The 22,731-nt window shown below is 38.8% G+C and overlaps 1 non-coding gene across 1 annotated transcript; it reads right to left on the bottom strand.

Annotated features, from left to right (window-relative positions):
- Positions 1-21,472: 21,472 nt before the first annotated feature.
- On the bottom strand, positions 21,473-21,579 carry LOC112724744 (small nucleolar RNA R71). The gene has a single exon (XR_003163892.1). It is a non-coding gene; the product is annotated as a small nucleolar RNA R71 (small nucleolar RNA).
- Between the last annotated feature and the right edge of the window lie 1,152 nt (positions 21,580-22,731).

The following is a 22,731-nucleotide window of genomic DNA, read 5'->3' as shown; positions in this document are numbered from 1 at the left end:
TTGAGTTGTGTGAATGTTGAATGATTTGGCAGTGCTAAAAATTTGTTGCATATATGATTGATTCTTGATGAAAATTTGGTGAAATTTTGATGAAATTTGATGAAATTCAAGCTTTAAAGTTCATGTTCTTGGGCAGCTGGAAAAACGAAACCCTAAGCTTAAATTGAGGTTCAATTTGTGTTGAAATCATGTAGAAATGATGGGGTTTTAGTGGCTTCTAATTTATTATGAATTATAGTAAAAATCGGTTGCTGAAAAGACTAAAAAACGGGTAAAAACAGAGAAGGAATCTGAAGAATTTATGAAGAACATGAAGAACACTTTGAGTGTGATGAAGAATAATGAAGAACACCTTTTTGATTCATAAAAGGGCAAGGAAGTAATTAATTTGGTGTTTGGGGGGTTATTTAGTAATTTCTAAAAGTTAGGGTGGTAAAAGTAGAAATATTAAAAGTTACGGGTGGTAAAAAGTGAATTTTAAAGGTTAAAAGTAAAAGTAAGTTAATTTTCGTAAATTTAATGATAAAATAATAAAATATTAAATAATAATATTTAATTAAAAATAATATTTTAATAAAAATAATAAAATAATGCAGAAAAAGCAGTTTTTTGTAAAAGCTTTAGAAAGACAACTTTAAGCATAGAATCTCATAATTACTTTCATAAAATACTTAGGGAGTGGTAAAAACATATTAGTGAGGCAAAGATAAATAAAATATAAAAAGTTGAAGAAAAGATAAAAATCGAAGAAAAAGTCTGTAAAGTTTTAATGACAGAAAAACAGACAGAGACTAGTGAACGAACTAGGGCTACATAGTTAGTCTTGGAATTGCGAATAGGGTTAGGTATTATATGAAAAGTTAAACTATTTCAGTATAGACTTAATGAACCTATACTTGGGACAGACTAACTATTCATACCGAAATTTACATAAGCTTTAAATACATACGTTAAACAGAGAAATCAGAGCAGAGTAAAGAAACAACAGAGAACAGAATAACCAGAGCAGAATAAAGGGATACAGAGAAAAGAGTAATCAGAGCAAAGTAAAAAGACAAAGAGAAAAGAGTAATGTGATAAAGAGAAATGGTTTGAATTAAGATGTTATAAAAGTGAAAGATGTAAAGTTTGTACAGTATGATTGAACAGAGAAAAAAAGAGGTACTGCATAAAAATGTGAAAATGATGATGAATAATGAGAATGATGATGAATGATGATAATGATAATGATTATGTGATGATTTGTTGCTTGAGGCAACCCAAGAGATATTTATTTGTTACTTGAGGCAACCCAAGAGATGTGTTTATTCATTTGTTGCGTTAAGGCAACTCCAGATAAACTTGTATGATCATCTGCTGCAGTGAGGCAGTCAGATAGATAATGGTGTGATCACTGAGAACGCTTTCCTATGGTGCAGATCCATATTTTATTTCTGTAAGGCAGAGGGGTTATTTCCTGCTACAGAAGTACCGTGACCACCTGTTCCATTTCTGTAGTGGCAGAGGGGTTATTTCCTGTATACAGTAGGTATGTTGGACTACATCCCAGTAGTGCCAGATGTGTTATTTCCTGCGTGCAGTGGACCCTGTGGTGGCAGAGGGGTTATTTCCTGTACACAGGGGTATAGCCAATAGGAAAGCCTTATCCAGACAGAGGTTGCTGGATAACATCGGGAGCGGGTTAGTAACCGACAGATGAGCTCATTACCTGCACTAGGGCTAGACATGCATCATACTTGGTTGCGCATTTCCTTTGTTATGTTTGTGGTATGAATGTATGCTTTCCTTGTTTGTATTCCATTCTCTGCGCTTGTGTTATTTTCTTGTATTCTTCTGTTTGTGTTCTGCTATCTGTTTTCTCTATCTTCTCTACTTATCTGTGTTTTCTAATTACTGCTTCTTTGTATTCTGCTAATAGTCTGCTAAACAACATAGAATTAATGAACGTAACTAATAACCCCGACCCTACTAAGAACTCCCCAGTTCTTACCCCTTCTCTCTCCCTTCCCCCTTCAGATGGAAGTAAGAGTACATTACCATAGTTCGCTGATGACCGTTCGCAAGAAGAGGATTCTGCTCTAGATAGTCTTCTGAGTCTAGGGTGAATATCGTTCTCTGATTATATGTAAATACTGTGAGACCAACCAACGTCTGCACCCCTTCGTATGCGCACTTTAACCTAAATCCTGTGTACGAGATTCCTATTTTGTGGATACTTCATGAGGTACCAGAGAGACGTCCTGTGGAAAAATCTGATCGTGCAGAGGAGTAGCAGATGATGTTCTATCTTTTGATGACGTTCCACCTGACTTGAGTTGTGAAGACTTAGAACGTACGTTCCCTCACTTTAGTAGTTTAGAGGGACTAGGTGAGTATAGAGTCTAGGCTAGCCTAGGTGCCAGCTTAAGGACCGCTTGAACAGGTCAGGACCTGGGATGTTGCATGTATGTATATGTATATAGTTATTATCTAGCTATACCTAGGGGTGTTCTAACTAAAGGTCTATACTCTAATAAAGGCTGGATAACTGAATGTTGCTAGCTACTTGTGATGTATTTATGTGTGGTTGCTTATAACTATTTTATCTGTTATCAGCTGTGAGTTGATTATGAATGATTCCGTCTATTAATCCAAATGTTTTCAAAAAAAAAAAAGTACCCCGCAAACTAACTACGCTTTTAACAATGAATCAGGCTCATATAATAAATAATAGATAATATATAGGACGACAAATTGGTAGCACTCAGTTTCTCGTATGTCCTATGCGTACTGAAAATTGGGTCGTTACAATTTGGTATCAGAGCAGTTCGTTCCCAGTAGAGCCTGGGGAGTGGACTGACTATGCTTCATTGCATACTCTGCTTGTGTGTCTGACGCCATTAGGGTATCTTTAAGATACATTTGGCATGAATGTCTATGAGTGCTCATTTTGGGAATGTTCGTGCCTTACTTGAAATATTAAGACTGATCACCTTAATGTTGATTGTTTGGTGCGGATAGGACCTTAATGACTGCGAATAGACATAGTTTAATCGAGTTCCGAATGACGAATCGATGCGAGGCATAGCTATCCTCATAGCTGTTATGATCTCCATGGTTATGGTTATGTTATATTTGGATGCTGTAAGGAATGAACGCTTATTTTACTTGTGAGGAATCTGGACACACAGCTAGGATGTACCCAAGAAAGTTTTTTCGGAATCTAGTGCAAACCCAGCAACAAGGTCGAGTGTTTGCCATGACTGCTGATGATGCTATGCAATCAGACGCCCTGATCCAAGGTCAGTGTATTGTCAAAGATCGATTTCTAACTGTACTGTATGACTCGGGTGCATCGCATTCCTTTGTTTCTTTAACTGTTGCTCATGAGTTGGGACTAGATTTCTCTAAGTTGAACTTTGATCTGATTGTCCATACACCTGCATCCCAAAATGCTTTGACTAGTTTAGTGTGCCTGCAAGTACCATTCACTATTAGGAACAGAACTTTTATACATGATCTAATCTGTTTGCCTCTATGTGGTTTAGAAGTTATTCTAGGGTTAGATTGGTTATCTAAGTATCATGTTTTCCTTGATTGCTATGAAAGAACTGCTGTTATTCCGTCTGATAGTTTAGATATTAAACCATTTCTGTCTCATACTTTATATCGGAATTCTGTAAGAGTTGCATTAGACGGGAGTGATTGTGAGGGGTACGTTCTGTTAGCGGCGAGCTCGAATGATAGTGAACTAAGCTTAGAACGAATCCAAGTGGTGAAAGAATTTCCTGATATTTTCCCGGACGACATACCTGAGTTTTCTCCTCAGCGAGAGATAGAATTCAGCATTGAACTTGTACCTGGAACCGGACCGATTTCCATAGCACCGTACCGGATGTCACCACTGGAACTTGCAATGTTGAAGAAGTAGTTGGATGAGCTACTTGGAAAGGAATTTATTCGTCCTAGTGCATCATCTTGGGGATCTCTAGTATTGCTAGTAAAGAAAAAGGACAGTGGAATCAGACTTTGCGTAGATTACCGACAGCTAAATAAAGACACTATCAAGAACAAGTATCCACTTCCACGGATAGATGATTTGATGGATCAGTTAGAAGGTGCAACTGTGTTCTCGAAGATTGATTTGCGATCGAGCTATCAGTAGATTCGAATGAAAGAATCAGATATACCGAAGACTGTATTTAGAACTCGATATGGTCACTATGAGTATAAGGTTATGTCGTTTGGACTAACTAATGCTCCTGCGATTTTCATGGATTACATGAATCGTATTTTCCGTCCGTACCTTGATCAGTTCATAGTAGTCTTCATAGACGATATTCTCATCTATTCGAAGACAGAAAGAGAGCATGAAGAGCATCTAAGGACTGTATTGCAGATACTAAGGACTCGGAAGTTATATGCTAAACTATCAAAGTAAGAGTTCTGAACAGAGAAGGTGGCATTTTTGGGACATGTTATATCACAGGGAGGAATTGCAATAGATCCTTCAAAAATTGAAGCAGTAGTGCAATGGGAACCACCTACGACCGTTACAGAAGTTCGGAGTTTTCTCGGACTTGCTGGATGTTACCGAAGGTTTATTAAAGGGTTTTCACAGATAGCCTTACCTCTGACTTACCTTACACGAAATGAAGTTCCGTTCATTTGGACGGCTGAGTGTGATAGAAGTTTCAAGATGCTTAAGGAGAAGTTAACAACTGCACCTGTATTAGTACTACCCGACCCGCAGAAACATTTTGAAGTATACTATGATGCCTCTCATAAAGGACTTGGATGTGTTCTGATGCAAGACAAAAATGTGGTGGCTTATGCTTCCCGGCAGCTAAGACCTCATGAACGAAATTATCCGACGCATGACTTGGAGTTGGCTACAGTAGTGTTTGCTCTGAAGATCTAGAGACACTATTTGTATGGCGCTCAACTAGAAATTTTCTCTGACCACAAAAGTTTAAAGTATATCTTTGACCAGAAGGATCTTAATATGCGCAGCGAAGGTGGATGGAGTTCCTGAAGGACTATGATTTTAAGTTAAGTTATCACCCAGAAAAAGCGAACGTGGTGGTAGATGCCTTGAGCAGGAAGAATTTGAGTATCTCTTGGATTACTCGCGAAATTTGAGGACCTTTAGTTGGTTATGACTGAGACGTCAAGTGGAGTCCGTTTAGCCCAATTGCATATAACACCAGATTTTAAGATTAGGATTCAGCAAGCACAAGCACAGGATTCAGAAAAATGATGACGATGCTGAGACGGATGAAAGTAGAGGAAACAGAAGCTGTAAGACTAGATCGTAGCAGCCTCTGGATATATAAGAACAGAATTTGTGTGCCTAGCTCTGGAGATTTGCGGCAAAGGATTTTTGCAGAAGCTCATCAAAGTATATTTTCTATGCATCCTAGAGTAACAAAGATGTATCAAGGATTTGAAACAAATGTTCTGGAACCGGACCGATTTCCATAGCACCGTACCGGATGTCACCACTGGAACTTGCAATGTTGAAGAAGTAGTTGGATGAGCTACTTGGAAAGGAATTTATTCGTCCTAGTGCATCATCTTGGGGATCTCTAGTATTGCTAGGAAAGAAAAAGGACAGTGGAATCAGACTTTGCGTAGATTACCGACAGCTAAATAAAGACACTATCAAGAACAAGTATCCACTTCCACGGATAGATGATTTGATGGATTAGTTGAAAGGTGCAACTGTGTTCTCGAAGATTGATTTGCGATCGAGCTATCAGTAGATTCGAATGAAAGAATCAGATATACCGAAGACTGTATTTAGAACTCGATATGGTCACTATGAGTATAAGGTTATGTCGTTTGGACTAACTAATGCTCCTGCGATTTTCATGGATTACATGAATTGTATTTTCCGTCCGTACCTTGATCAGTTCATAGTAGTCTTCATAGACGATATTCTCATCTATTCGAAGACAGAAAGAGAGCATGAAGAGCATCTAAGGACTGTATTGCAGATACTAAGGACTCGGAAGTTATATGCTAAACTATCAAAGTAAGAGTTCTGAACAGAGAAGGTGGCATTTTTGGGACATGTTATATCACAGGGAGGAACTGCAATAGATCCTTCAAAAATAGAAGCAGTAGTACAATGGGAACCACCTACGACCGTTACAGAAGTTCGGAGTTTTCTCGGACTTGCTGGATATTACCGGAGGTTTATTAAAGGGTTTTCACAGATAGCCTTACCTCTGACTTACCTTACACGAAATGAAGTTCCGTTCATTTGGACGGCTGAGTGTGATAGAAGTTTCAAGATGCTTAAGGAGAAGTTAACAGTTGCACCTGTTTTAGTACTACCCGACCCGCAAAAACATTTTGAAGTATACTGTGATGCCTCTCATAAAGGAGTTGGATGTGTGCTGATGCAAGACAAAAATGTGGTGGCTTATGCTTCCCGGCAGCTGAGACCTCTGATGACAAGTCATCTTAGCCTATTTTAACTAGTCTTTTTCTTTTGTTTTCATTAGAATTATGCACTTTCTTGAGCTACAAGCAAGCCAATTGGGTAGATTTTCATGTTTCCTTTGATTTAATCAACCATGTATGAATTCATGCTATTTCATGAGGTTTTATACTATAATTGTCACATATTATGAAAGAATGAATATCTCATGATTTTAAGCATAGCTTTGATGTGTTTGGTTGATTAATGATAGGTGAAGAAAGCTTGGAGAAAGGTTGAAGCAAGAAGGAATAGCTAGGAGTAAAGAGAAGACAATGGAATAAGTGAAATTGAACGAGGAAGCAAAAAGCTGGACCTAAAGTTAGCATCAAACTTTTGCACAAACTTTTGGTTGAAAAGTTAGCCCCAACGTTAGCCCCCTAACTTGGAGGCTAACGTTGGCATGATGAAAATCACTCCCTGGGTACCAAAAGTTTGCGCCAACGTTAGACCCCTAACTTGGAGGCTAACGTTGGCACATGAAAATCACCCCTGGGCACCAAAAGTTTGCGCCAACGTTAGACCCCTAACTTTGAGGCTAACGTTGGCATGAAGAAAACCTCCCTGGGCACCAAAAGTTTGCGCCAACGTTAGCCCCTAACTTGGTGGCTAACGTTGGCACATGAAAATCACAAGGGAAGGAGCAAAAGTCTGCGCCAACGTTAGCCCCCTAACTTGGTGGCTAACGTTGGCGCCACAAGTGCACAAGGTAAGGCCAACGTTAGGGCCAAAGTTAGACCCCTAACTTTGGCACCAACGTTGGTATCAGCAGATTATGGTAGCTGATATGAAAAGTTAGAGCAAAAGTTAGACCCCTAACTTTTGCTCAAACTTTTGGTCCAACTTTTGCAAAACTCAAACCCGGTTCAATTGGTTCACTTTGGTTCTTCTCCAAACTTCAAGAGCAATCAACCAAGGCCTCTTTCAACCCAATTCCACCAAGAGCAAAGGCCCAACTCAATGCTTGAAGATCATTTGAAGAAAGTGTATAAATAGGATAGAATTCAAGTTCTTCAGAGAGCTTTCCTTTTGAATTTTCATAATAGTTTTCGGAGAGCTTTGGATATTGAGTGATCTTTAATTTCTTAGTCTTCGGGAAGGAGAATTCACTTCTCTTCCTCTTAGTTTTATTGCTTTCAATTTCAATTACAATTATCTTGGATCTTGGGTTGGAGAATTGAAGAAATTCTGTTTCAATCTCATCCTTGGATCTCTCTGCTTTATTTACTGAAATTTAATTTCCGTTTCTGTTACTTACTTCTCATCTATTTTCCTTGCAATTTACAATTCCCTTGCAATTGTTCTTGTTGGATCTAGGAAGGCATTGAGATCTAGACTTGGTTTTCTAGTCTCTGGGTCCTGAGATCTGATTTCCCATTTCAATTCTCTGTTTATTGCTTTATATGTTCATTTACTTTTCTGTTTCGGATCCGATTCAATCCCAATTCCCTTCTACTTCTCTGCTTGATGCAATTTACTTTTCCTTGTTTAAATTCTGCAAATCCAATCCCCAATTCCCTTTACAATTCCAGCCGTTTACATTTCTTGCACTTTAAGATTCCGCAATTTACATTTCTTGCATTCTAAGTTTCTGCTATTTAATTTCTTGTTCTTTAAGATTCAGCACTTTAATTCCTTGTTCTCTTTACTTCCATGCAATTTAATTTCTGCAAAGTACAAAACACTCAACCAAATCTTGATTCGCTTGACTAAATTAACCACTAAGCTAAAATTGCTCAATCCTTCAATCCTTGTGGGATCGACTCACTCCCGTGAGTTTTTATTACTTGATACGACCCGGTACACTTGCCGGTTAGATTTGTGTGTTTTGGGAGAAATTTATTTTTCACCAAAATACTCATCAACCTCATGAACGAAATTATCCGATGCATGACTTGGAGTTGGCTGCAGTAGTGTTTGCTCTGAAGATCTGGAGACACTATTTGTATGGCGCTCAACTAGAAATTTTCTCTGACCACAAAAGTTTAAAGTATATCTTTGACCAGAAGGATCTTAATATGCGACAGCGAAGGTGGATGGAGTTCCTGAAGGACTATGATTTTAAGTTAAGCTATCACCCAGGAAAAGCGAACGTGGTGGTAGATGCCTTGAGCAGGAAGAATTTGAGTATCTCTTGGATTACTTGCGAAATTTGAGGACCTTTAGTTGGCTATGACTGAGACGTCAAGTGGAGTCCGTTTAGCCCAATTGCATATAACACCAGATTTTAAGATTAGGATTCAGCAAGCACAAGCACAGGATTCAGAAATGATGACGATGCTGAGACGGATGAAAGTAGAGGAAACAAAAGCTGTAAGACTAGATCGTAGCAGCCTCTGGATATATAAAAACAGAATTTGTGTGCCTAGCTCTGGAGATTTGCGGCAAAGGATTCTTGTAGAAGCTCATCAAAGTATATTTTCTATGCATCCTAGAGTAACAAAGATGTATCAAGGATTTGAAACAAATGTTCTGGAACCGGACCGATTTCCATAGCACCGTACCGGATGTCACCACTGGAACTTGCAATGTTGAAGAAGTAGTTGGATGAGCTACTTGGAAAGGAATTTATTCGTCCTAGTGCATCATCTTGGGGATCTCTAGTATTGCTAGTAAAGAAAAAGGACAGTGGAATCAGACTTTGCGTAGATTACCGACAGCTAAATAAAGACACTATCAAGAACAAGTATCCACTTCCACGGATAGATGATTTGATGGATCAGTTGGAAGGTGCAACTGTGTTCTCGAAGATTGATTTGCGATCGAGCTATCACTAGATTCGAATGAAAGAATCAGATATACCGAAGACTGTATTTAGAACTCGATATGGTCACTATGAGTATACGGTTATGTCGTTTGGACTAACTAATGCTCCTGCGATTTTCATGGATTACATGAATCGTATTTTCCGTCCGTACCTTGATCAGTTCATAGTAGTCTTCATAGACGATATTCTCATCTATTCGAAGACAAAAAGAGAGCATGAAGAGCATTTAAGGACTGTATTGCAGATACTAAGGACTCGGAAGTTATATGCTAAACTATCAAAGTGCGAGTTCTGAACAGAGAAGGTGGCATTTTTGGGACATGTTATATCACAGGGAGGAATTGCAATGGATCCTTCAAAAATTGAAGCAGTAGTGCAATGGGAACCACCTACGACCGTTACAGAAGTTCGGAGTTTTCTCGGACTTGCTGGATATTACCGGAGGTTTATTAAAGGGTTTTCACAGATAGCCTTACCTCTGACTTACCTTACACGAAATGAAGTTCCGTTCATTTGGACGGCTGAGTGTGATAGAAGTTTCAAGATGCTTAAGGAGAAGTTAACAACTGCACCTGTATTAGTACTACCCGACCCGCAGAAACATTTTGAAGTATACTGTGATGCCTCTCATAAAGGACTTGGATGTGTGCTGATGCAAGCCAAAAATGTGGTGGCTTATCCTTCCCGGCAGCTGAGACCTCATGAACGAAATTATCCGACGCATGACTTGGAGTTGGCTGCAGTAGTGTTTGCTCTGAAGATCTAGAGACACTATTTGTATGGCGCTCAACTGGAAATTTTCTAGACCACAAAAGTTTAAAGTATATCTTTGACCAGAAGGATCTTAATATGCGACAGCGAAGGTGGATGGAGTTCCTGAAGGACTATGATTTTAAGTTAAGTTATCACCCAGGAAAAGCGAACGTGGTGGTAGATGCCTTGAGCAGGAAGAATTTGAGTATCTCTTGGATTACTCGCGAAATTTGAGGACCTTTAGTTGGCTATGACTGAGACGTCAAGTGGAGTCCGTTTAGCCCAATTGCATATAACACCAGATTTTAAGATTAGGATTCAGCAAGCACAAGCACAGGATTCAGAAATGATGACGATGCTGAGACGGATGAAAGTAGAGGAAACAGAAGCTGTAAGACTAGATCGTAGCAGCCTCTGGATATATAAGAACAGAATTTGTGTGCGTAGCTCTGGAGATTTGCGGCAAAGGATTCTTGCAGAAGCTCATCAAAGTATATTTTCTATGCATCCTAGAGTAACAAAGATGTATCAAGGATTTGAAACAAATGTTCTGGAACCGGACCGATTTCCATAGCACCGTACCGGATGTCACCACTGGAACTTGCAATGTTGAAGAAGTAGTTGGATGAGCTACTTGGAAAGGAATTTATTCGTCCTAGTGCATCATCTTGGGGATCTCTAGTATTGCTAGTAAAGAAAAAGGACAGTGGAATCAGACTTTGCGTAGATTACCGACAGCTAGATAAAGACACTATCAAGAACAAGTATCCACTTCCACGGATAGATGATTTGATGGATCAGTTGGAAGGTGCAACTGTGTTCTCGAAGATTGATTTGCGATCGAGCTATCACTAGATTCGAATGAAAGAATCAGATATACCGAAGACTGTATTCAGAACTCGATATGGTCACTATGAGTATACGGTTATGTCGTTTGGACTAACTAATGCTCCTGCGATTTTCATGGATTACATGAATCGTATTTTCCGTCCGTACCTTGATCAGTTCATAGTAGTCTTCATAGACGATATTCTCATCTATTCGAAGACAGAAAGAGAGCTTGAAGAGCATCTAAGGACTGTATTGCAGATACTAAGGACTCGGAAGTTATATGCTAAACTATCAAAGTAAGAGTTCTGAACAGAGAAGGTGGCATTTTTGGGACATGTTATATCACAGGGAGGAATTGCAATGGATCCTTCAAAAATTGAAGCAGTAGTGCAATGGGAACCACCTACGACCGTTACAGAAGTTCGGAGTTTTCTCGGACTTGCTGGATATTACCGGAGGTTTATTAAAGGGTTTTCACAGATAGCCTTACCTCTGACTTACCTTACACGAAATGAAGTTTCGTTCGTTTGGACGGCTGAGTGTGATAGAAGTTTCAAGATGCTTAAGGAGAAGTTAACAACTACACCTATATTAGTACCACCCGACCCGCAGAAACATTTTGAAGTATACTGTGTTGCCTCTCATAAAGGACTTGGATGTGTGCTGATGCGAGACAAAAATGTGGTGGCTTATGCTTCCCGGCAGCTGAGACCTCATGAACGAAATTATCCGACGCATGACTTGGAGTTGACTGCAGTAGTGTTTGCTCTGAAGATCTGGAGACACTATTTGTATGGCGCTCAAGTAGAAGTTTTCTCTGACCACAAAAGTTTAAAGTATATCTTTGACCAGAAGGATCTTAATATGCGACAGCGAAGGTGGATGGAGTTCCTGAAGGACTATGATTTTAAGTTAAGTTATCACCCAGGAAAAGCGAACGTGGTGGTAGATGCCTTGAGCAGGAAGAATTTGAGTATCTCTTGGATTACTCGCGAAATTTGAGGACCTTTAGTTGGCTATGACTGAGACGTCAAGTGGAGTCCGTTTAGCCCAATTGCATATAACACCAGATATTAAGATTAGGATTCAGCAAGCACAAGCACAGGATTCAGAAATGATGACGATGCTGAGACGGATGAAATTAGAGGAAACAGAAGCTGTAAGACTAGATCGTAGCAGCCTCTGGAGATATAAGAACAGAATTTGTGTGCCTAGCTCTGGAGATTTGCGGCAAAGGATTCTTGCAGAAGCTCATCAAAGTATATTTTCTATGCATCCTAGAGTAACAAAGATGTATCAAGGATTTGAAACAAATGTTCTGGTAGCCGGGCTTGAAGAAAGCGGTAGCTGATTATGTCTCAAAATGTTTAACCTGCCAGGTGGTGAAGGTGGAACACCAGAAACCATCAGGAACCCTGCAACCCTTGGAAATACCATAATAGTAATAGGAGCAGATCACTATGGATTTTGTCACGGGATTGCCAAGGACCTCAACAGGACACGATACCATCTGGGTAATTGTGGACAGGTTGACAAAGTCAGCGCACTTCCTTCCGATTCGAGTTGACTATACTTTAGAAAGGCTAGGATGAATATATATTCAAGAAAACGTATGACTACATGGGATACCTTCGTAAATTGTCTTAGATCAAGTTTCGAGGTTTACTACTAGATTTTGGGGAGCTTTTCAGAAAGCGTTGGAAACAGAATTGCACACGAGTATAGCATACTATCCTCAGATAGACGGACAATCAGAGCAGACAATCCAGACGTTAGAAGACATGTTAAGATTATGTATGATAGACAACCAAAGAAGCTGGGGTAAGTATTTGCTGTTGGTCGAATTTGTCTACAACAACAGTTGCCAATAAAGTATCGGGATGGCACCATACGAAGCTCTCTACGAAAGAAGATGTCAGACACCATTGTGTTGGAATGATGACGGAGAAGCTAGTGTCTTAGGTCCAGACTTAGTGCAAGAAACTACTGAGAAGATAAAGGGGATTCGCCAGAAGATCCAGACCGCAAAGAGCCGTCAAAAGAGCTATGCCGATAATAGACGTAGACCCTTAGAGTTTAGTGAGGGAGACCATGTCTTTCTAGAAGTAACTTCGAATACTTGAATAGGTAGAGCCCTTAAGACTAAAAAGCTTAACCCACGATACATAGAACCTTTCCAAATACTTAAAAGAGTCGGTCTAGTAGCTTATCAAATAGCCCTTCCCCCTTATTTATCAAACCTTCATGATGCTTTTTTTTTATGTATCGCAACTTAAGAAATATGTTCCCGATGAGAGTCACGTTTCACAACCAGAAACAGTACAGTTATAAAATGATTTGACATATCAAGCATCACCAGTTTAGATCGTCGAAAGAAGTGATAAGCAGCTAAGAAGCAAGACTGTTTGCTTAGTCAAAGTAGCATGGGAACCAAGAGGAGAATAAAAGTTAGCATGAGAGCTGATTACCCACATCTATTCTCAGGTAACTGAAATTTTGAGGGCAAAATTTTCTTTTAGGAGGGTAGAATGTAACAACCCCGATTTTCGAGAACGCGAAATCTTTTCTGAAAGTACGGATTTCTCCAAAAGATCACTAAGGGGAAAACCTTTGATATATCATCAAGTATCTCAATCATCATTGTCATTATGTCATCTTTAAGTTAGAACCTTTTCCGAGACAAGCTCGATAACGCGGTCACGAAGAACCTGGTTTTTGAAGCGTATCGGTTAGAAGTTTTGATTTGGTTTTTTGTAAATAGTCTCAGTTTGATGAACCGGACTCAATTTATGAGAGAAGAGAGATAATAGGATGATATTATCATTATATTAGTATTTGAAGCTTCTTGAATAATATTATAAGGCTACCTGGTCAGTTTTAGTTAAAAACAAAAAATCGATTTAACCGGGTTTACGGTTTACTGGTGCAGCTTAGCACCAACACTCTCTGATGAATTTAGCAATGCTAAGGCCTCATTATACATGTACTATTCTCATAATAAATATGTTACTAGTGTCATTTATGCTAGTAGCTCATAAAATAATTTTTAGAGATGTTTTTATGAGTGTTCCGATACACCTAGTTTTAATAGTTGTACACCAGAGATATTTTAACATTATTTTAATCCACCTCCAAGCCAACCAATCACAACTCACCTTACACCCCCAAGACCTCCAAGGCTGTCTCGTTTCATCATTTTGGCCGAAAATAATAAGTGAGAAAAGAGAGAAACTTTCATGAACACTTAATCTTCAAAGCTTGATTTCTTCTGAACTAAAACTCAAATCAAAACTCCGATTTCACCAAAATGATCCTCTCTTCTTCCTCTACATAACCATGTAACTTATCAAGGATGGAAATAAGGAATCATGCTTAACTTGACTTGAGGGCCAAGAAATGTTAATTTCCAGCAAGTCTAAGGAGGAAAAAGTGCTTTAAGAACACTTCAAAGAGTAACTGGATTTGGAGTAGCAAATCAAGGTAGGGTGTCACAAAATTAATCTTGATTATTTGTGTTTGAGTTGTGTGAATGTTGTATGATTTGGCTGTGCTAAAAATTTGTTGCATATATGATTGATTCTTGGTGAAAATTTGGTGAAATTTTGATGAAATTTGATGAAATTCAAGCTTTAAAGTTCATGTTCTTGGGCAGCTGGAAAAACGAAACCCTAAGCTTAAATTGAGGTTCAATTTGTGTTGAAATCATGTAGAAAATATGGGGTTTTAGTGGCTGCTAATTTATTATGAATTATAGTAAAAATCGGTTGCTGAAAAGACTGAAAAACGGGTAAAAACAGAAAAGGAATCTGAAGAATTTATGAAGAACATGAAGAACACTTTGAGTGTGATGAAGAATAATGAAGAACACCTTTTTGATTCATAAAAGGGCAAGGAAGTAATTAATTTGGTGTTTGGGGGGTTATTTAGGATATGATAAAAGTTAGGGTGGTAAAAGTAGAAATATTAAAAGTTACGGGTGGTAAAAAGTGAATTTTAAAGGTTAAAAGTAAAAGTAAGTTAATTTTCGAAAATTTAATGATAAAATAATAAAAAAATAATAAAATATTAAATAATAATATTTAATTAAAAATAATATTTTAATAAAAATAATAAAATAATGCAGAAAAGGCAGTTTTTTGTAAAAGCTTTAGAAAGACAACTTTAAGCATAGAATCTCATAATTACTTTCATAAAACACTTAGGGAGTGGTAAAAACATATTAGTGAGGCAAAGATAAATAAAAGATAAAAAGTTGAAGAAAAGATAAAAATCGAAGAAAAAGTCTGTAAAGTTTTAATGACAAAAAAACAGACAGAGACTAGTGAACGAACTAGGGCAACATAGTTAGTCCTGGAATTGCGAATAGGGTTAGGTATTATATGAAAAGTTAAACTGTTTCAGTATAGACTTAATGAACCTATACTTGGGACAGACTAACTATTCATACCGAAATTTACATAAGCTTTAAATACATACGTTAAACAGAGAAATCAGAGCAGAGTAAAGAAACAACAGAGAACAGAATAACCAGAGCAGAATAAAGGGATACAGAGAAAAGAGTAATCAGAGCAAAGTAAAAAGACAAAGAGAAAAGAGTAATGTGATAAAGAGAAATGGTTTGAATTAAGATGTTGTAAAAGTGAAAGATATAAAGTTTGTACAGTATGATTGAAGAGAGAAAGAAAGAGGTACTGCATAAAAATGTGAAAATGATGATGAATAATGAGAATGATGATGAATGATGATAATGAGAATGATTATGTTATGATTTGTTTCTTGAGGCAACCCAAGAGATATTTATTTGTTGCTTGAGGCAACCCAAGAGATGTGTTTATTCATTTGTTGCGTTAAGGCAACTCCAGATAAACTTGTATGATCATCTGCTGTAGTGAGGCAGTCAGATAGATAATGGTGTGATCATTGAGAACGCTTTCCTACGGTACATATCCATATTTTATTTCTGTAAGGCAGAGGGGTTATTTCCTGCTACAGAAGTACCGTGACCACCTGTTCCATTTCTGTAGTGGCAGAGGGGTTATTTCCTGTATACAGAAGGTGTGTCGGCGTACATCCTTGCAGTGGCAGATGTGTTATTTCCTGCGTGCAGTGGACCCTATGGTGGCAGAGGGGTTATATCCTGTACACAGGGGTATAGCCAATAGGAAAACCTTATCCAGACAGAGGTTGCTGGATAACGTCGGGAGCGGGTTAGTAACCGACAGATGAGCTCATTACCTGCACTAGGGCTAGACATGCATCATACTTGGTTGCGCATTTCCTTTGTTATGTTTGTGGTATGAATGTATGCTTTCCTTGTTTGTATTCCATTCTCTACGCTTGTGTTATTTTCTTGTATTCTTCTGTTTGTGTTCTGCTATCTGTTTTCTCTATCTTCTCTACTTATCTGTGTTTTCCAATTACTGCTTCTTTGTATTCTGCTAATAGTCTGCTAAACAACATAGAATTAATGAATGTAACTAATAACCCCGACCCTACTAAGAACTCCCCAATTCTTACCCCTTCTCTCTCCCTTCCCCCTTCAGATGGAAGTAAGAGTATCTTACCATAGTTCGCTGATGACCGTTCGCAAGAAGAGAATTCTGCTCTAGATAGTCTTCTGAGTCTAGGGTGAATATCGTTCTCTGATTATATGTAAATACTGTGAGACCAGCCAACGTCTGCACCCCTTCGTATGTGCACTTTAACCTAAATCCTGTGTACGAGATTTCTATTTTGTGGATACTTCATGAGGTACCAGAGAGACGTCCTGTGGAAAAGTCTGATCGTGCAGAGGAGTAGCAGATGATGTTCTATCTTTTGATGATGTTCCACCTGACTTGAGTTGTGGATACTTAGAACGTACGTTCCCTCGCTTTAGTAGTTTAGAGGGACTAGGTGAGTATAGAGTCTAGGCTAGCCTAGGTGCCAGCTTAGGGACCTCTTGAACAGGTCAGGACCTGGGATGTTACATGTATGTATATGTATATAATTATTATCTAGCTATACCTAGGGGTGTTCTAACTAAAGGTCTATACTCTAATAAAGGTTGGATAACTGAATGTTGCTAGCTACTTGTGCTGTATTTATGTGTGGTTGCTTATAACTGTTTTATCTAGTATCAGCTGTGAGTTGATTATGAATGATTCCGTTTATTAATCCAAATGTTTTCAAAAAAAAAAAAAGTACCTCGCAAACTAACTACGCTTTTAACAACGAATCAGGCTCATATAATAAATAATAGATATTGTATAGGATGACAAATTGGTAGCACTCAGTTTCTGGTATGTCCTAGGCGTACTGAAAATTGGGTCGTTACACGGTCGAGTTGTCCGAATTCGACCTTCAGTATAAAGCTCGGACTGCCATCAAATCACAATATCTAGCCGACTTCTTCGCCGAGTACACTGATACCCCGGGAAAACCCACAAAATAGAATCTCTACGTAGACGGTTCTTCGAACAAAACCGCAAGTGGCGCAGGTGTGATAATAGAAAGGGATCAGGGGACCCTGATAAACCCATATTTTATGATACATTTTGTGCTTAGTTTGAGCGATTTATTCAATCCTTCACCCGCTTATTCATATTAATTGCATGGTTTTACTTTCCCTTCCTTATTATGGGATGTATGTGAAAAACATGTTTCCTATGCTTTAAAATCAATTATTTTAATTACCTTTATTTCCATTCGATGCCGTGATTAGTGTGTTGAGTAGTTTCAGATCTTCTAAGGCATGAATGACTTAAAGAATGAAAAAGGAAACATACAAAGATGGAAGGAAAGCACAAAACGGAGTTTCTAAAGAAACTGGCATCCACGCGATCGCATGGGCGACACAGACGCATGCTAAGCGTGAATCAACAGCGATGCGGCCGCATGACTGACGCGACCGCGCGCCTTAAGCAAAACACATATGACGCGGCCGCATGACTGACGCGATCGCGTGACAAGAAAAGCTCTGAATGACGCGACCGCGTGACCCACGCGTACGCGTGACAGAGGCCACGCACCAGAAATTGCAGAAAATGCTCCCAGCGATTTCTGAAGCCCTTTTTGGCCCAAATCCAAGTCCAGAAGGCATAGATTAGAGATTATAAAGTGTGGGAATGCATCCATTCAAATGGAGCTCGCCAATTTAGTTACTTCCCATGATTTAAATTTAGTTTTGAGAGAGGTTCTCTCCTCTCTCTCTCTCTTAGGATTTAGGACTTCTCTTAGTTTTAGGAGTGACTCTCGATCCCTGGTTTAATGCTCCTTTACTTTAAGCTTCCCTTTCACTTTTATTCATTCCATTATTTTAGTTGATTATTACTTTTGCCATTTGATTTATGAATTCTTCTATGTTCCAGATTATTTGAATTAATGTTATTTGAGGTATTTCAGTTTATTATTGCTTTCTTTTATTTATGTCACCATTGCTTTCAATCTGAAGACATTTTTATTCCAGCAAATTTACTTTTTCCCTTTTGGTCTTGGTTAAGAAAGCAGTAACTCAGGAGTTATCTTATCTCAACATAATTGATAACTGTTATCTTTGCTAATTGAACTGAACTTCAATAATCCCAACTTTTTCTTAGGAAATAAATAGGATTCGAAGATCAAACTAATTAGTTCCTTGACTTTCCTTTGCTTTAGTAAAGGTCAACTAAGTGGAATTAAGATTCAACTTTCATTATTATTGATAAGGATAACTAAGTCTGGACTTTCAATTTCTCATACCCTGCCAAAAGTTTGCTTTACAGTATTTATTTATTTTAATTGCCATTTAAATTATTTGTCATATTTGTTCTTCATTCTTGAAACCCCAAATTTACAATCTCCATAACCAATAATAAGAACATACTTCCCTGCAGTTCCTTGAGAAGACGACCCGAGGTTTGAATACTTCGGTTAACAATTTATTTAGGGGTTTGTTACTTGTGACAACCAAAACATTTGCAAGAAAGGTTGATTGCTTGGTTTAGTAACTATACTTGCAACGAGTATTTACTATAACTTCTAAACCATCAATAACGTTGGCCAAGCCTCCATAAGCCACGTTAACTCCCACGTTAACTTAGTTAACGTGGAAGTTAACATGAAGCAAGAATGTGATCGCCAACGTTAGTGACACCTAACATTGTCACTAACGTTGGAATGAACCCACACAAGCCACTATGAGCCACGTTAACTCCCAGGTTAACTTAGTTAACGTGGAAGCTAACATGGATAAGGGAATGATGAGCCAACATTAGTGACACTCAACTTTGTCACTAACGTTGGAGATGGCTAGCATGGCCACGTTAGAAGCCACGTTAACCTAGTTAACGTGGACTCTAACGTGAGAAATTGGGGCACATTGGAACGTTAGTGACAAAGGTAAATGTCACTAACGTTCTCGAAGGTTGGCAAGCCTACGTTAAAAGAGCCACGTTAACTAAGTTAACGTGGACTCTAACGTAGGGAAGGTGGAGACTTCTCAACGTTATTGGGAAAGGTAAGTCCCAATAACGTGTGCGAAGGACAAAGAGGCAACGTTAGTGGCAACGTTTGTGCCACTAACGTTGGAGTTAACGTGGCTCTTACTTTGGTGAGGAATGTTAGTGAAAAAGGTGATTGTCACTAACGTTCTCGAACCCACATTTCCACTTAAACGTTAACACCACTAACGTCTTGAGCTAAAGTCTCTGCCCACTTCACTCTTTCTCTCTGCAAGTAAAACTAAGCCCAATGAAGAAGATAACTGCTTCAAACTCAAGATCCAAAGGCCCATACCCAAGACTTGAAGAGCCAAACAGAAGATCAGAAGAGTAGTATATATATGAGTAGCTTTGAATTAGAAAGGGAGTTGGAAATTATAGGGAGCCTCTTGGCATAGAACTACTCTCTGTATTTTACTTTCTCTGCACTTCTAGTTTCATCATGTATTCTCCATCTTTGTTTTCATTTTCCAGAGCTATGAACAACTAAACCCCTTTCATTGGGTTAGGGAGCTCTGTTGTAATTTGATGGATCAATACTAGTTTTCATTATTCTTCTTCTATCTTTTCTCTTGATTTTACTTGAAAGCTTTCAATCTTCATCCAATTGGGTAGTTATCTTGGAAAAGAAGCTATTCAAACATGGATCTCTTCTGAACCTTGAAAGAGGAATGAAGAGATCATGCTAGAAATGCTTTCTCATGCTGGAGCAAATTGGGTTTGGATGGATATGTGACTATAATCCTTTCAACGCTTGATTTGGGAAATGCATGTGGTATAATCAGTGACCATACTTCATCTCTTCTCATGAGTAATTGACCAAGGAATTGGCTATTGATCAAGATTTGAGAGATTGAATTACAAGGAATTGTAATTTGATCACTTAAGATTGCCAAGGAGATCAATGAGTGCATTGATTGAGGAAGAGATGAAAATGAAATTGATCTGGAGAATGCAACATTTCCTGAGCCTAATGAACTCCCCATTTCTGATCTTACCCATTCTCTTTAATTTCTATCATTTACTTTTATGAGCAATTACCCCATTCCCATTTAAGATTCTGCAATTTACTTTCCGTCATCTACATTCAGCTCTTTATTTCTAGCATTTACTTTTCTGTCATTTACTTTCCCGCCATTTAATTTTCTGCAATTCTCAACTCAAATTCTGATTCGCTCAACTAGAACATTCCTCTAATTAAAGTTGCTTGATCAATCAATCCCTGTGGGATTCGACCTCACTCTATTGTGAGTTTTTACTTGATGACAAATTCGGTACACTTGCCGAAGGAAATTTGTTATGAGACAAGTTTTCCGTGCATCAAGTTTATGGCGCCGTTGCCGGGGATTGATTGTGCATCAACAATGATTAAATTGGAGGGTAACTAGATTGTGCATTTTATTTTTGTTTGATTTAATTTTCTTTTTGAGTAATTTACTTTCAGTTTTAGTTAATTTCTTCCCTTCCCCCTACTTTTTCGTTTTTAGTTATTTACCATTCATTTCACTAACCCACTAACTGTTTGATATATTGCATCACTCAAACTAACAGTCATTCTGACAGAAATACTTTCTGTATCTATTTTCCTTGCTTGTACTTGTGGGTTGTATGACAGGGAGAAGAAGCGGGGCTTCAACTTCCATTGATTCTGAACCTGAGAGGACCTTCTTTAGATTAAGAAGGGAAGCAAGAGGAAAAAGAGTAGTTGGTGCTGAGGAAGAGGAGGAATACTTTGAACCAAACATGGAAGAAAACATGAAAAACCATCATGAAGGAGAGACTCACAACCATGGCGGAGTAGGTCGAACAAATCATGCTGGGGAGGATAGAAGAGTTTTAGGCTCTTACATCAATCCAAACCCAGGAAACTGTGGAAGTAGCATTCAAAAGCCAACCATCCACGCCAACAATTTTGAACTGAAGCCACAGCTCATCACCCTTGTTCAGAACAACTGTTCGTTCGGAGGAGGTGTCCAAGAAGACCCCAATCAACATCTAACCACCTTCCTGAGAATATGTGACACAGTGAAGTCTAATGGTGTTCATCCTGACGCCTATAGACTTCTCTTATTTCCATTCTCACTAAAGGATACGGCAGCCAAGTGGCTGGAGTCTTTCCCAAAGGAGAGCTTGACAACTTGGGAAGATGTGGTGAATAAATTCTTAGCAAGATTTTACCCCCCTCAACGAATCAATAGGCTGAGAGCTGAGGTCCAAACTTTCAGGCAACAAGATGGTGAGACTCTGTATGAAGCATGGGAGAGGTTTAAAGACCTAACAAGGAGGTGCCCACCAGATATGTTCAATGAATGGGTGCAGCTGCACATTTTCTATGAAGGGCTCTCTTATGAGTCAAAGAAGGCCGTAGACCATTCATCCGGAGGATCTTTGAACAAGAAGAAGACCATTGAGGAGGCCACAGATGTCATTGAAACTGTAGCAGAGAACGACTACTTCTATGCTTCCGAAAGAGGGAACACGAGAGGAGTGATGGAGCTAAACAATGTAGATGCTCTGCTGGCTCAGAACAAGCTCATTGCCAAGCAGCTGGCTGACCTAACCAAGAAGATGGAGAGGAACCAAGTAGCAGCAATCACCACTTCATCAACAACCCAAGAAGGAGTGAATGAAGAAGCAGAGGGAAGTCAGGAGCAAGTCAACTACATTGGGAATTCACCTAGGCAAAACCATGATCCATACTCCAAGACCTACAACTCTGGCTGGAGGAATCACCCAAACTTTGGGTGGGGAAATCAACAAGACCAAGGCCATGATCAAAGGCGCCCAAATCCCAACAATGCAGCCCATCAACATTTCACATCTAGACCATATCAACACCCCCATGACAACACCTCTCCACATTCATATCAAAACCAAAATAACTTACCTCATCCTTCCACCTCTAATCCCAATCTACCATCATTTGATGACAGACTCTCAAGGATTGAGAATCTACTTGAAGGCATAGGCAAAGAGATTCAAGACAACAAGGCATTCAAGGAGGAAGTACGAGCAAATTTTAAGAACCAAGGAGATACAATCAAGAGGTTAGAATCTCAAGTGGGGTATCTCTCTGAGCAGATTGCCAAACCCACAGATGGATTCCCAAGTGACACAGAGAAGAATCCGAGAGGTGAAATAAAGAAAGTAAGATGGAAAGATTGCAAGATGGTCACTATAAGTAATAAGGAGACTGAGGACAAGCCAAACAAGTCGGCAGAACAACCTGGAGACACCCCAGCAGAGAAGGAGGAAAAAGATTACCAAGAACCAGAAATCTCACAACAGGAGCTGCTGAGACTCTATGCACCATTTTCCCAACTGCTCAATGGTGCTATGGAGAAGAGAATATACTCAAGGTTTCTAGATTTGTTTACATCTCTGCATGTCAACATACCATTCATCAAGACTATTCAACAAATGCCTGCATACATCAAGTATATGAAGGAGCTGCT

Source organism: Arachis hypogaea, chromosome 11 (assembly GCF_003086295.3).
Source record: "Arachis hypogaea cultivar Tifrunner chromosome 11, arahy.Tifrunner.gnm2.J5K5, whole genome shotgun sequence".
In the NCBI taxonomy this organism is placed as follows: Eukaryota; Viridiplantae; Streptophyta; class Magnoliopsida; order Fabales; family Fabaceae; genus Arachis; species Arachis hypogaea.
The sequence above is the reverse complement of the archived record's forward strand: the minus strand, read 5'-3'. Positions and strand labels throughout refer to the sequence as shown.